The sequence below is a fragment of the Ursus americanus genome, chromosome 30 (assembly GCF_024610735.1).
Source record: "Ursus americanus isolate L20-20 chromosome 30, mUrsAme1.1.p, whole genome shotgun sequence".
Lineage (NCBI taxonomy): Eukaryota > Metazoa > Chordata > Mammalia > Carnivora > Ursidae > Ursus > Ursus americanus.
Window position 1 is genome coordinate 24373966 of NC_142156.1, and position 15677 is coordinate 24389642.

Consider the following 15677-nt stretch of genomic DNA (forward strand, 5'->3'; position numbering starts at 1 on the left):
CATGAGAGAGCGCTAGAGCGATGACTTCCTATTGACCGCAGCAGGAAGCCTGATCACAGCCACCGAGAAGACCTCTTCTAAGGATCCCTCCACTGGACCACTCCCGCCCCCACCCTATGGCCACCTGCTTACGCACACTCCCGGGGCAGCAGGGGAGCAAGCTTGGGAGGACAGGGAAAACCCACAGAAAACCGGCCAGGGTGTGGGAGAAACCACAGTCCCGAGCTGCAGCAACAGCTTCAGGAAAGCAAAAGAGAGGTTTCCAGCAGCTGGTCTGATGCGTTGTAAGATCAAGAGAAGACCTACAAGCTTAAGAATTCTGCCACAAGAGGGAGCAGGAACTGTGGAACAGGAGTATCCACACAAGGCTGGAGAAAGCCACAGAATAAATACATGGCAGGGCCGACCAAAGGCACCTCCCCCTGAAGGCAGCCGGTAGAGACTGGAGGGGAGACTGCTACAGCAGAGGTGAAAGCAGCAAAACCAAACTCAATGGAAGACAAAGAACCAAGAAAACATGACATCACCAAAAGATCCCAATTATCTCCCAGTAAGTGACCCCAAAGACATGGAGATTGAGGATTTACAAGATAAGGAATTCCAAATAGCTCTCTGAGGAGGCCAATGAGTTACAAGTAAACACAGAAAGACAATTCAATGAAACCAGGGAAAGAATACATAAACAAAAAGAAATTTAACAGAGATAGAATCATGAGAATGAACTGAACAGAAATTCTGGAGCTGAAGGAGTCAGTGAAAGAAATGAGGGATGCAGTGGAGGGCATTAACACCAGAACAGACCAGAAAGCAGAAAGACATCAGTGGGCTATAGGACAGGAGTTTTGAAACAGCCCAGTTAGAGAACAAAGAAAAAAGAATGAAAACAGCTAAGACAGCTTATGTGATCTGTGGGACACCATCAAAGAGCCACCAGAGTCAGTGGGGTTCCAGAAGGACAAGAGAGGAAGAAGGGGGCAGGCAGTCTTTTTGGAGATACGATGGCTGGGAACTTCCCAGACTGGTGGAGAGACCTGGACATCCAGATTCATGAAGTGAATAGATCACGTCATTATTTCAAGCCAAAGCAATCTCTCCCAAAACACATTATAATGAAACTGTCAGAAGTGAATGAGTCCTGAAAGCACAAGAAAAAAAAGAAAAGACAGTAATCTACAAAGGAACCCACACTGATGATCAGTGGATTTCTCAGCAGAAACCTGACAGGCCAGTAGAGGGTGAGATGACACATTCAAAGTGTTGAAAAGGGGGGGAGCCAGTCAAGAACATACGATCCAGAGAAGTTGTCCTTCAGAAACGAAGGCAAAATAAAGACTTCCCAGACATACAAAAGCTTGGCAGGGTTCATCACACTAGACCTGCCTTGTAAGAAACGCGGAAAAGAGTTCTTCCAGCTGAAGTGAAAGGATGCTAACCAGGGACATGAAAACACGAGAACATCTCTAATACACCAGAAATGGTAAATACATAGTCAGATGAAAAAACCTCTAATTCTGTAATAGTATAGTGTGTTAACCTGTTAACTGCAGCATAAAGACTAAAGGATAAAAGTATTAAAAATAAGCACACCTACTGGGGCGCCTGGGGGGCTCAGTCGGGTAAGCGTCTGCCTTTGGATCAGGTCACGATCTCGGGGTCCTGGGATCGAGCCCCACGTCAGGCTCCCTGCTCAGTGAGGAGTCTGCTTCTCCCTCTCACTCTCCCTCTGTGCTCTCCCTCTCTTTCTCTCTCTTGAATAAATAAATACAAATAAAAAATAACCCTACCTACTATAATTTGTTAATGAATACACAATATAAAAAGAGGTAAATTGTGGCATTAAAACCATAAAAAGAGGGAGCAAAAGGGTAGAGTTAAGTTACTACCGGTGTGAAGTGGACCGCTAGGCCTGAGGCCCTAGGAAGCACAAAGCAGAAACGCAGGGCGCAGACACGGAAGATACGGTGACGGGACCTGGAGCGACACTGCCACAGACTACCGTCAGTCCACACAGGTGGGGAAGAAGAATGGAAGGAACAAGGGAACCCCAAACAGCCAGAAAGCAATGAATCAGATGGCACTAGGAAGTCCTTACCTATCAGTGAGGACTCTAAATGTAAATGGGTCGAACTCTTCAAGGAATATGCACAGAGCGGCTGAATTAAAAACAAAGACCCGCCTTCACGCTGCTCCTGAGAGACTCGCTTTAACTTCAAGGACACACATAAGCTCAGAGTGAAGGGAGGGAGGAAGATGGTCTGTGCAAGTGGAAACCCAAAGACAACAGGAGTAGCTCTACTTACGTCAGACAAAATGAACTTTAAGCTAAAAACAGTAAGACACAACAAACATCATTACATAACGGTAACAGGGCCGACTCATCAAGACGTAACACTGACATACGCGCTCATTACTGGGGCGCCTACGTGTATTAAGCAAAGCAAATACTAACAGATCTGAAGGGGGAAAAAAAGACAACACAATAACAATAGAGGACTCTAACAGCACGTTCAGCGATGGATAGATCATCCAGACAGAAAATCAACAAGGAGACACTGGAGTTGAACCATACGTTAGACCAAATGGGCCAAACAGACATTTATAGAGCATTCTATCTCCAGCAGCAGAATGCACATTCTTCTCAAATGCACACGGAACATTCTCCAGGACAGACCATACGACAGGCTGCAGAACAAGGCTTAGCAAATTTAAGAAGACTGAGTTCATACCAACTCTGTTTTCCAACCACAGTGTTATGGAACTAAAAATCAATAACAGGAGGAAAGGGGAAATATTTACAAACATGTGAAAACCAACCAAACAAAACATTCCTGAACAACCAATGGGTCAAATAAGAAATCAAAAGGAAATAACAAAATATCGTGAAACAACTGAAAATTGAACACAACACACTAAGTCCTATGGGATGCTGTCAAAGCTGTTCTGAGATGGAGGGACACCTGGTGACTCAGTCAGTTCGACGGCTGCCTTCGGCTCAGGTCATGATCTCAGGGTCCTGGGACTGAGCCCCACCTCCTTGCGCTGGGCTCCCTGCTCAGTGGGGAGTCTGTTTCTCCTTCTCCCTCTGACTCCTCCCTCTCCTTCCCTCTGCCCTCCCCTTGCTTGTGCTCTCTCAAATAAATAAAATCTTTAAAAAAAACTGTTCTGAGAGAAAAGGTTTAGTGATGAATGCATATATTTAAAAAAAATAGATCTCAAATGAACAACCTAATTTTATACGTCAAGGAATTAGGCAAAGAAGGAAAAACAAAGCCAAATTTAGCAGAAGGAAGGAAATAGCAAAGGTTGGAGTGGAAATTAAAAAAAAATTGAGGGGTGCCTGGGTGGCACAGCGGTTGAGCGTCTGCCTTCGGCTCAGGGCGTGATCCCGGCGTTGTGGGATCGAGCCCCACATCAGGCTCCTCCGCTACGAGCCTGCTTCTTCCTCTCCCACTCCCCCTGCTCGTGTTCCCTCTCTCGCTGGCTGTCTCTCTCTATCAAATAAATAAAATCTTAAAAAGAAAGAAAGAAAGAAAGAAAGAAAGAAAGAAAGAAAGAAAGAAAGAAGAAACATGTTTAAAATGTCCCAAAGCCAGTACAGATTCAATACAATCCCTACCAAAATTCCAATGGCATTGTTCACAGAAATAGAAAAAAAAAATCCTAAAATTCGTATGGAACCACAAAAGACCCTGGATGGTTGAAGTAACACTGAAAACGAAGAAAGCCGGAGGCCTCGTACGTCCCGATGTGAAGTTGTATTAAAGTTACAGTAATCAAACCAGCATGGGACTGGCTTAGAAACAGATGCAGACCAGCGGAGCAGGACCGAAAGCCCGGGAAGGAACCCACGCAGACAGCACTGCAGCAAACTAACAAACCGCTACACTGCAAAGGAACATGGAAAGACACCCAGAAAGTGCCGGTCAAAGCGCCAACGAGACGTCACCTCACACCCGTTAGAACGGCTATCATCCAAAGGTGCTGGCGAGGCTGAGGAGAAAAGGGCCTCCCGCACGGCCGGCAGGAGCGCGCACCGCTGCAGCCGCCGCGGGAAACAGCATGCAGCCCCCGAACGGCCCCAAATGGGAAAGTACCTCCTGCAGCCCGCCTGCGTCTGTTATCTAATGGAAACGAAACCAGGGCCTTGAAGCTCAGCTCACCATTACTCACACCAGCCCAGACGTGGGAACGACGCACACGTCCGTCTACGAAGGCGGCTACGGAAGTTGTACACGTGCACGCACTCACATCCATGCACACGCCTGTGCACTCACATCATTCAGCCACGAGAAAGGAGGAAATGTGTCCATCTGAGACAGCTTGGATGCAACTTGAGGGCCTGACGCTCGGTGAAATAAGCCAGATGGAGGAAAAGAAACCCTGGATGATCTCAGCATCACGGGATCTAAAAAAGCCAAACCACAGGGCGGGACGGTGCTGGGCTGGGGCCGGGGGGACATGGGGGCTGTGGTTCCAAGGGCGCAAACCTCCAGTTACAGGACGAGTACGTTCTGGGGAGCCCCCGTAGCAGGACTGCTGTGCACCTGACAGCTGCTAACACAGCAGATCCTGATGCTAGAAAAAAAGAACTGGTCATTCTGTGACGTGACGGAGCGCGAACTAACCCGACTGTAACGGCTTTGCATTACATGCTTGTGTCAAATCACCGCTTGTACATCTTACACGTACGCGCTGTTCCATGTCAATTATACCTCAAACCTGGGGGGAGATCAGAACACCTGTGTATTTCCTTGAAAAAATTAATATTCATTCAAAATCAAATAATATGGATTTATGGTTGCATTTGAAGAGAAATTAAGGGAACTAATAACCCACAAGGCTTTAAATATACTGTCCTTAAGGAGGAATGTCTAGTTTGATTTCCAGGCTTCCTACTGAATTATTTAAGTTAACTTTACTGGGTTGTTAGGAAATATTCTTAATTTTAACAATCCTAGCAACCTTTTTATTAATATTAAATTTTTTTTAAAGATTTTATTTATTTATTCGACAGAGATAGAGACAGCCAGCGAGAGAGGGAACACAGCAGGGGGAGTGGGAGAGGAAGAAGCAGGCTCATAGTGGAAGAGCCTGATGTGGGGCTCGATCCCATAATGCCGGGATCACGCCCTGAGCCGAAGGCAGATGCTTAACCGCTGTGCCACCCAGGCACCCCTATTAATATTAAATTTTTATGCAAAATATAAGCATTTAATGTTCTGCTGAACATTTTTTTTCATATTTTTAAGCAACTTTTGAATGACTGAGCAAAGCTCTGACATAAATCACCAAATCTGACAGAGGGCAGAACAAATACTCCTTCCCCAGCTGGCGGGTCCCTGGGACCCGCAGGTCGCCTGGCCCGGGTCGTGGGGGCGGGTGGGGGGGGGTGGATTGTCCGCTTGGAGCACCTGAGGAGTTTTACTGAAGTACCAGAGGGGATGTCTGGGGCCGAATCCTGGGTTCCTAGTGGGATCAGAGTAGCCACTTGGGGTCTCCTCTGCAAACCAAAAGTATGGCCCCACCCCCAGGTCCCTCCCTGGGGTGGGGCTCTCGCGGGCAGCACTGGGCAGGAGGCAGGTGAGAAACAGCAGAGTCGGTTCCTGGGGCATGAAGCTCAAGTGCCCTGTGAGGGCTGCAGGTCAGGCACCCAAGGGTGTTCTGGGAACCTCACCTGAGAACCCTCCCCAGGCCCCCTCTCCCCATCCCTGCGGGGTCTCTTACAAGCAGGAAATATCCTGGCCTGGTCAACAGAGCCCACATCGTGCCAGCCTCTGTGCTGCCCTGGCCTCACTGTGAGCCGCCGGGAGCCGGTGCTGGGGTCACTTCCTGGGGGAACCTGGGGGTCCCTCCCGCCACAGCCTCCAGGCAGAGCTAACGGCAGATGGACGGTCCCGCAGGGAACAGGTGTGGCTCCCAGCAGGGCCTGCAGGCCGGGGGCCCTCCTGAGAACGGAACTGTGTCCTGCCATCTCGGCATGTGCCCACCTGCCACCCCAGTGAGCAGAGTCAGTGACCCAAGCACCTGCCCTGCCCCCCCCCCAGCACCTGCTCCGCCCAGCCCCCATGTCCCTGTCCTGACGCCCGGGTGAGGCCAAGCTGGCGGCCCCGTGGACAGGGCTCCCTGGGCTTCCTCCCTGCCCTTCCCCACGTGTCAGAGGGACTGGGGGGCTGGGGCGGACCTGGGGTCCTGAACCAGAAACAAGCCTTTGTGCCTGACAATCCGTCCATCACACACACACCTGAGGCCCACGGAGGCTCCCGTCTGAGTCTGATCTCAAAACACGGACCCTGTGCCGACTGCTCAGGGAGGGGGGACTCCATCACCATGTCCTGAGTAGTCACAGAGGAGACCCCTCCTGAGCGACCCCACCGTGGGCTGGGGCCCAGCGTCTCCGAGGGCTGCCTCCTCCCAGGGGCCCCTGTGCTGGGGCGTCCCCGTCCAGGCTCGTCTGCACAGGCTGGACGCTCCAGCCCCGAGATCAGGGCTCCGAGGTCAGCCCAGGGGCCGGCAGAGGGAAGGGGCACCTCCCTCCCCGTTCGTTCAGTCTGTCCACACGCGCTAGTGAGGGTCGGCCCCGAGCTGGGCACTGTCCCTGCCCCAGCGATGGGGTGGAGGGTCCAGGGCACAGACTCCGCCCTCTGGAGCCCTGGTGCACTGGGGGGGGGGGGGTCCAGGGCCTGGCACTCTCAGACCCAGGAGCAGCTGCAGAGGCAGGGGGTCCTCGGGCCCCACCCCAGACCCTGAAGCTGACTCTGCAGGGAGGGCCTAAAGCTTCCCCAGTGCCACTGCACACATTTATCACCAGGGAAGCCTCATGGGGTCCTGGTCAGGTCCAACCGCTGCCCAAGGACCGAGCCCCTGACTGCAGATCCATCACCCATGTCTGCTTGGATCCTCCCGGGGACGGGGAGCTCACCACCCGTGAAGCAGCCTCCCATGGGATGGTGGGAAACGCCTCCCTGCTGGCCCAGCTCTGCAGACAACACTGCTCCATCCTGCACCCCCACTTCCTGCTCTCCTGAGTCTGGTCTCCACCTGAGCCCCTGCCCCAGCCACCCCTGCTCCCAGACAGCTCCCCACAGCCCCTCAGGCCCCAGAGCAGGCAGGTGTCCCAGGACTCCTGGTCCTGTGCTCCCTCTCCCCACAGACCCCCCCCCCCCCGCCCCTGCAGCCTCAGGGGCAAACTCCCCACTGCCCACACAAGGCACCAGGCAGGGTTCCATCTGACAGCTCAGAGGGGAACCTTTGGGGCCCAGAGGGGTCCCGCCAGATGCTGGGCTTGCTTTCTGCCTGCTCGTTGCCTCTGACCTGCACCGACGTTCATAATGCAAGGGAAGGACTGAATCCTCAGCCTGGGGTCCGGGCTCTGCTGCCCCCGCACGTGCAGCCCCCCGGGGTGAGGGCTAGGAAGCAGGTCACCTTGTGGTTCCAATCTCAGGCTGGACTCTGAGGCAGGAGGCCCACTCTGCCTTCCAGAAACCTCTGAGCCTCTCTCTCTACAAAGGAGCTTAATTCAAACCCCTCCTCCTGCAGCTCAGACCTGCAGTTAAGGCCAGGAACAGAGCAAACACACCTGCCCTTCATGCTTGGGCTGAGCGGCCCCTGGGAGGGCCCCACCCCATGCTCGGGGCATTGACTGCAAAGCCACTCACCTGGGGACGCAGGCAGGTGAGAACGATGCATGGGGACAGGCTTCCTGCCCCACGGCCAGCCCTGAGTTCAGCAGGGGGCACGAGGACACGAGCTTGGGGACCCGGGTGTCCCGTGTTGGAGAAACAGCTGCTACAAACCCCGGTCTCTGCAGACAGGCGAGCCCCGTTCCCGCAGGCAGAGAAACAGTCTGCAGGTGAGAGCAGGGGACGCCGTCAGCCTCCCTCCCAGGGCCCCCGGGGCCCAGGCCTGCTCCTCATCACGTCCGTGGGCTCAGACCCCTGAGGGCAGCTCTCCTGGGTCCTCACCTGGGGGAGGGTAGCCTCTCCTGGATGGAAACTCACTGGGGGACCTCACGGGGGTGTGGTCCTTGCTTAGGGGCCTCACCTGGGGAAACCTTACCTGGGGAGACCTCACCTGTAGGGAGCCTCACAGGGGGTCTCACCTGGGAGTCCACACTTTGGGGATACCTCACCCGGGGTGGGGGAACCTCACCTCGGGGGAAACCGCACCTGGTGGGAACCTCACTGGGGGACCTCACCTGGGGTCCACATCTAAGGAGGGGTCCACACTTAGGGGGCCTCACCTGCGGATCCTTGCAGGGGTTCTCAGAGGCCTGGACTGTGGGAAGGGCCTGAAGTCTCCCGGCTGCGGCCTGAGATGCCGGGAGAGGCGTCTGGGACTCGGGCAGGCCTCTTCCTGGGACCACTGACCCCAACTCACTTCTCTTCCGTCGGGCTCGGCGTGGGAGCTCAGGGGCCTCGGGCACTGCAGCTCCCCCGGGGCAGGACACTCATCCTCGGGGCCCAGGAGGGGAACTCTTCTCCCCCAGCAACGCTGCCTCTGCTGGGCGTCTCCGTCCCAGGCAGCCTTGCGCTCAGCGGACAAGCGAGCTCAGAGCGGGAGGGTTTGCACCTGACCGAGGGCCCAGGTGTGAGCTCGTTAACTTGTTGACCTAAGAGTTTGTCTGAAACAGATTCGCAGGCAGGGAAGGGGTCTTGAACTGCTCAACCAGACTGAAGCTCGTGCTCCTGGCTGAGAACCATGGGACTGTGGGCAGGGAGGGGCCCGAGCACCTGCTCCAGGCGGGTTTACTAGCAACCCTCCATCGAGCTCATGTGGCCAGTGCAGGCCCAAGGGATTCGGGAGCCACAGCAGACTCAGTGCAGACAGAGCTGGGGAGACGGGGAGACCACCGGGTCAGTGTAGACAGAGCGGGGGAGGTGGAGAAATTACCAGGTCAGTGCAGACACAGGGGAGCAGGTGGGGAGACCACGGGGTCAGTGTAGACACAGCGGGCACGGTAGGGAGATAATGGGGTCAGTGAAGACACAGGAGGTGTGGTGGGGAGATAACCGGGTCTGTGTAGACACAGGGGGACAGGTGGAGAGACCACCGGGACAGTATAAATAAAACAGGGTTCGAAGGGAGATAACTAGGGTTGGTGTAGACACAGGATAGAGAACAGGACATCCAAGGCCAGTGTAGACCCAACAGGAGGACTCAGGAGACACCCAGAGAAGTCCAGCATGGAAAGGGACTTTCAGAAAAATCTGAGGTCCATGTTTGCACAAGAGGAACAGAGAAAACCACCCTGTTCAGTGTGAACACAGGAGGGAGACAGAGGGATCCGCCAGGACGGAGCAGACACTCGTGGGGAAGTCGGGAGCCGTCCGGTGTGGACACAACAGGGGGATCATCAGGACTTCTCTGTTGGGTGTGGACACACCTAAGGAGCCAGGGAGACACCCCGAGTAAGAATGGACATGTCTGGGCAGCTGTGGAGACATTCTAGTTCACCAAAGACACCTGGGTAAGACACCTGCAGGTCAGTATGGACACAGCAGGGGAGACCTGGGAGACAACCAGGCCAGTGTAGACACACCTTAGGGTGTAGGGCAAACGCCCGGGTCATCGTCAACATACCACGTAACTCGGGAGACCTTCTTGGTCCCTGCAGATATCCCAGGGGAGCTAGGGTGTGCTCCTGCCCCCTGTCCTGGCTACACAGAGTGACATCCTTGGTCCGTACAGACAAATCGTGGGTCTCGGGTGATAATCCAAGTAGGGGAAACTACACAGACAGCCTCGGTCAGTGTAAACACCCCGGGGTAACTAGAGTGATATCCCAGGCCAGTGTAGACACAGCAGAGCAACTAAAGAGGCATCGCTGATCAGTGTAGAAACTGCAGAGAGTTAAGAGACAACGTGTCAATGTAGACACATCGGGGAAGTAAGGAGACGTCTCAGGGCGCCTGCGCTGTTCCCTGTGTGACACGGAGATGCCCCCGGCGCTGGGAGACCCCTTTGTTCAATCACAGATGAATCAAGACACCAACGTGCCTGCAGGCATCCCGGGGATACAGAGGAATCGAAGATGAAACCATCCGAGCAGGAGGGGAAATTAATTTCAATATGTTGCCGCACACTGTTAGGAGGACTCACGGACATGGGACAGGAATCAGGAGGTGCTGCCAGGAGGGCAAGCAAGAACCTCCTAGAAGGGGGCACGCACGGGGCCACGCTGCCTCCGCAGAGCTGCAGACCAGCCGAGGCTGGAGAGGGGTCCGGGTCCAGGAGGAGCACACAGCCTACCTGGGAGCCCCTCTCCGCCCGTTAAACTCCAGGCCACTCCGTCTGTGCCCGTCCCTGACTCAAGTATCTCTTGGTCCAGGACAGACCAACTTCCCAAAGAGTTGTGGCTAAAACCGTCAGTGGTTCCTAATCCCCCAGAGCTCTGGGGTCCGAGTTCAGGTGGGGCCCAGCTGAGGGCTCCCTGCTGCACCTGGCCTGGCTGGGTCACTCCCGCCGCTGCATGCAGCTGCTGGCTGGGCTGAGCTGGAAGGTTCAGGAAGGCCCTTCTGCACCTGACGCCTTCTTAGCACTGTTTCAAGTAGCCCAGTAATCACCGTCAAGGTGCCAAAGCAGTTTCCATGGAGACACGTTCAGGACCCAGAGGAGAATTCCTGAGGAGAACCTATCAAGAGAGTGAAAGCTGGCGAGTGTGGATTCCTTCCCATCTGAAGGTGTTTCTGATTCACGGGACTTGGGGCAGTTTCTCCTTGAAGTCTGGATAGCCAGGACCTCAGGTGATGGATCACTCTGACCTTGACCTTGACACGAATTAACCTTGTCAAAACTCCAGCCCTGGCTCCCTCCCTCCTTCCCTGGTCTTGATTTCAGCTGGGAAGAAGGGAGACCCGAGACATTCTGAAACATACAGTGTTGGATTCACGAATTCCCAAGAAGAGCCAGAAAAAATCCTCTTTAAGGAGTTTGGCACGTGTGCACCCGATGAAGTGACAGGTCTTCCCATGGAGTGTCCGGACTAGCTGCCCGGGGCCCTCCCCTCCCCTGCTGCCCTGCAGGGACTCCTGCCTGTTCTCCTCCTGCTGCCTCCTCTAGCCTTTTCGTGCTGAAAACCGGATTTCTCCGCCCCGCTCACCCCTGAACTGCAGGCTACACTGTTCTCACTCACCGAGAATCTTCCAGACAAACCGGAGCCACAGGAGAATGTTTTCATGCATCATCTAAGTGCTTTTCCCTCCCACTGGCTCCTGTCGCTCTGTGGTCGCCCCCCACCTCACCCCAGGTGGTCTGCTTTCAGGGGCTCAGGGAGCACTACAAGTGGTGGACCCCGTCCACATGCCCATCGCCTCCTAACAGACCCCATGTGTTTAGGAACACACCGCACGGGACCTACATCGAGTACAAATGATCTGTCATTCCTCTGAAATCAAAACGTAATGCATCGTGTATTTTTATTCTCTGCGTAACCCCCTGGAATGACATGGGTGTGTCCCTATCACGTTCCTCTGAAGTACCAGCTGCCTGTTCGGATGTGCAATTTGCACCCTGACCTGTGTGGGTGGGGTTTCCCCTATAACGAAGAGGTCTCTGTAATGAGATCTACCGCTCCGTGTCCCCCTGGGCGTCTGGTTGGCAGGTGTGTGGGACCCTGGGGTCTGTGGGCGAGCAGGTGGTGGCAGTAGCACGGTGAGCCCAGGGCTGGAGCACGGCCGGATCCCTGGAAGGTGGAGGCAGAGCCAGGTCACTCATTTCTTCCCTGCTCTTGCCCTGTGACCAGTGCCAGCTCCAGGAAGAAGAGCCCACCACCTCGGCCTCAGTGAGCCGCCTTCCCCACGTGCTCCCCTGCCCATCTCACGCCTGCGTCTCAGCAGCCTGGACCCTGAGTTCTGGGTTTGGCAAGGCTGCTTCAGACCCAGAGAGGTCTGGGCTCTGGTCCCGATGGTCCCTGTGAACACGGGCTGTCTCTCCACCTGTCTCCAGAATGCAGGGCTCTGGCTGCCACATCTAGTAACCATGACGGGACGGGTGTCGGCAGCAGACACGTGTAAGTGCGGCTTTCTGGCACTGAGCCAGGAGCTTGGTTCTGTACTCTCATCTGATCCCTCTGGGTCCCCTGGCACAGGGGCCAGCCCCCTTCCTCATGTAGGGAAGAGGACACGGAGGCTCAGGAAGGCGGAGCAGTAGCCATGTGCTGGGGCCGTGTGACAAGCAGCTCTCCGGAGACACACCTGACTTGTAGAGCTGCCAACTCCCCCGGTGTAGCTGTTCCAACACAGCGGACTGCAAGCTGCCGGCAGCTTGAGAATGGCTCACAGACCCGCCCATGAACAGTCTGCTCTCAGAAGCTGGTGTGACAGCCCCAAGGGCACAGCAGCGGGAGGAGCTGGGACTACCCTGTTCCCACACGCCCTCCTGGCTGTGTCCTCCGTCGCAGGCCAGCCTCTGCACACCTTGGCATGACGGCTTTGGGGCCACGGAGCCAGCTGTCCCACATCACGGGGAGCCGGAAAGGCCTGGGGCCAGTGGGGCGCTGGAGCCGGCCCCTATCAACTTGTCAGAGCTGACTTTTACACTGGGAATGTTTAGGAAGTCTGTGAGCCAGCTGGTAGCTTAAAATTAGTCATGGTAAAAATATGTACACCACAGAAAATGGGCAAATGCTACGAAATGCCACCCCCACACTCCCTGCCCAGAGCCCGCTGTTAAATGCTCACAGCCAGACTCTGCTGGCCACGCTCCGCTCCTTAACCGACGCTGCTATGATAGGCGTGCGGTCTGCCCCAGGCCCTGAGTTTCCGTTCAGGACAACCCTGAGCCACAAGGCCACTGATGGAGGACACCCTGCTTGGCTGGATGGCTCCCTGTCCCTCCCCAGGGTCCCCGAGAGTGCCTCCTGAGCACATCACCTGCTGCTGGGGCCTCCCCGCAGTACCTGCGTCTGGGCACCAGGTGTGAGGCGGCCAGCCTGCGGGGCGTCACACCAGGTGCTGCTGCAGTCGGAGCGTGGCCGCCCGTGTCACTGCTGCTGCCGAGCGTAGCTTCGGTCTGTCTTCCTTGAAGGGAGCACAGTCAACAAAAACGAAACATTTCAGCAAAGCCAGCGAAGTAGCGTGTTCACATGACTGCTGTAGAGACAAGGACGGCGCTGGCCTCGCACACAGCAGACGGAGGAGGGGTTGAATAAAAGTGTGTGGGCGGGCTTGCGGTCTGCACTGAGGAAAGCAAGCGTGGGTCCCTCCCCAGGCCCACACAGGCGAGCTCCACGTGGACTCATGCCTACAGAGGACAGCAAAGAAAATAGGAGAATATATAGGGTATTTGTGAACTGGTGGCTAGGAACTATTTTTTAAACAAATTTAAAAAGTATGAACCAGATCATAAGAATGATTAAATTTATTACATCAAAGACAAGGATGTCTGTTTAATGAAGATCACGGACAAAATCAACAGACAACTGACAGATTGGAGAATACAGTCATGTTGGAAACTGGCAAATAACACCTAGAATATAAAATGTAATTTTGTAAATTGAAAAGAAAAAGAATCTCCATAAATGGATAACAGAATACAAACAGATCATCTTCAGGGAAGGAAATGTCAAAACACGAACAAGCCTGTGCCATGATGCTCGAATCACCAGTAAACAAGAAGACACCTGCTTACACCTAACAGCCTGGCTGTGATTCAACAGCTGCTCAGCTGGCCTTGTGTTGCCAGCGACGCGGGGACCAGGGACAGCGGTGCCCACGGGGGTCGGGACCTGGAGCGGGCACCCCGGACAGGAATGCAGCACACTCTCCTACCCAGCGGCCACCCCCAGCACGCGCCTAGAGAGATGCGGACCCGGGCGCACAGGGACATGCACCAGGGGCTTCCCTGAGCGTGCTGTGGTGGCCGGAACTCAGTGCCTCCTGGGACAGTGGACAGGGAGCGTGCGGAGGACGAGCCTCGGAGGATGATGCGGGCTGGAACGACAGGGGTCCTGTACACTTAGCGAGGGGAGCACGGGTGTCAAACATAATCACTCGTAAAACTGAAAGTCTCATAAACAGGATGAAAGATGGAACACAGGGCCGACGATGTGGATTGAAAATAAATGCCCACCGAACAGCAACGGACGTTCCGCAAGAGCACTTTCAGGTAAGAAGAGAGTCATTAAACACAAAGCACTTCCTAAGAAGGAAATCTTAGAGTCTCAAACACACTCAAATAAATACGATACAAATTCAATAAAAATTTAAAAAGACACTGGGAAACACAGTTTTATGGCTTCCTAAGAGCGGGAGTAGAAGGGAATTAGAGGGAGTAAGGAAACAGCAAGGCCAGTGGAAGGCACCTGCAGGCAGTGACTAGGCATGTGCAGTGCTAGCCCCGCCCTTACCTGGCCACGCCCCATTCCAGCCCCGCCCACCGGCCTGGCTCCGCCCTCAACCAGACTCCACCCTTCTCTAGCCCCATCCTTGTGGGGCGCTGTCCTCAGCCTCACCCATTGGCCTGGTCTGCTCACTGGCCCCGCCCACCGCCCTGACTCTGCCCTCCTTTTGGGTCCCGCCCCACGACCTGCCTACCTCCTCTAGCCCCACCCCTACCCGGCCCCGCCTCCTGTTCCAGCCCCGCCCACCGGTCTGGTCCCACCCCAGGCTCCCACCTGGGCTCCCCACTTTGGTACACAGCACACCTGCCTGGAGCACAGATGGTCTGACAATGGGTTGATGGCCTTTCCTGTTTGTTGGAGCCCAGAGCTCCCGAAGTCCCTGTATCTGCACAACTGAGGGAGGGGGTCTGAACTCCCTATGGAGGCAAACCCCCACCCTCCGGAGCTGGGTAGGTGCCCAGCTCTGTGACCCCAGGCATTTGGTCCTGATTTCTGCCTCCCCCTGCTGGCCTGGCTCCTGTACACCTGTAGGGAACCCCAGGAAGGGCAGCATCCTCCTGTCCCCCTGGGGAGGAGGCTGCAGGAAGGGGGTCCCTGGAGTCCCCTCCCCCAGGCGCCCCAACCCCTGCCGGGGCCTGGTGCAGGGAAGCTTTCCTGAATCAGGACATTGGCATTCTGTGCACAGACAAGTCTAGGGAAACAGTGAAAGTGATGGATGGTGGTTGAAGCTATTTTGTCCTCTGCAATTTTTCTCTGCACTTCCCATTTTAGTTTCATTTGGCCTCAAACAGGAAGAGTCAAGACAACAAGGCAGCACCTGCAGAGGTGGCCCTTGACAGAGGGCTCGGGGCCAGCAGGTGCGGTTCCCTCTTCCGGTTACCAAGGCAGGTGGAGGAGGAGGGAGTGATGGCGATTCTCTGAGCCTCAGTTTCTCCTTCTGTGTAACGGGCTTGATGGAGTCCCCGTAGGGCTCTGGGTTTCCCGTCCTAACCTTCATTCAAAGTGTCCACCTTTATCCTCTGCACTGCTGCCCTCGCCATCCACCCTCACCTCTGCCGGGTTAACTGCATGGAATCTCCGGCTAATGCGCTGACCTGAGGCCACTGGCGGCGGGGCCAGCTCCAGCACATTCTGTTGTGTCTGCCCCCCAGACCTGTGTGCAGGGGGCTGGCCCTCCTGGGTCCTCTGGGGTCGGCTGGCTCCTGGCCGGGTCTGGTCAAGGCAGGCAGAGGCTGGAGACAGGAGGACAGAAGGAAGGACAGTGGGGCACTTCCCCTCTGGGGCTCCAGCCCCCAGGCTGTGCGGCATCACCTCCTCCCGGGCGTCAGCCCCGGGGCCA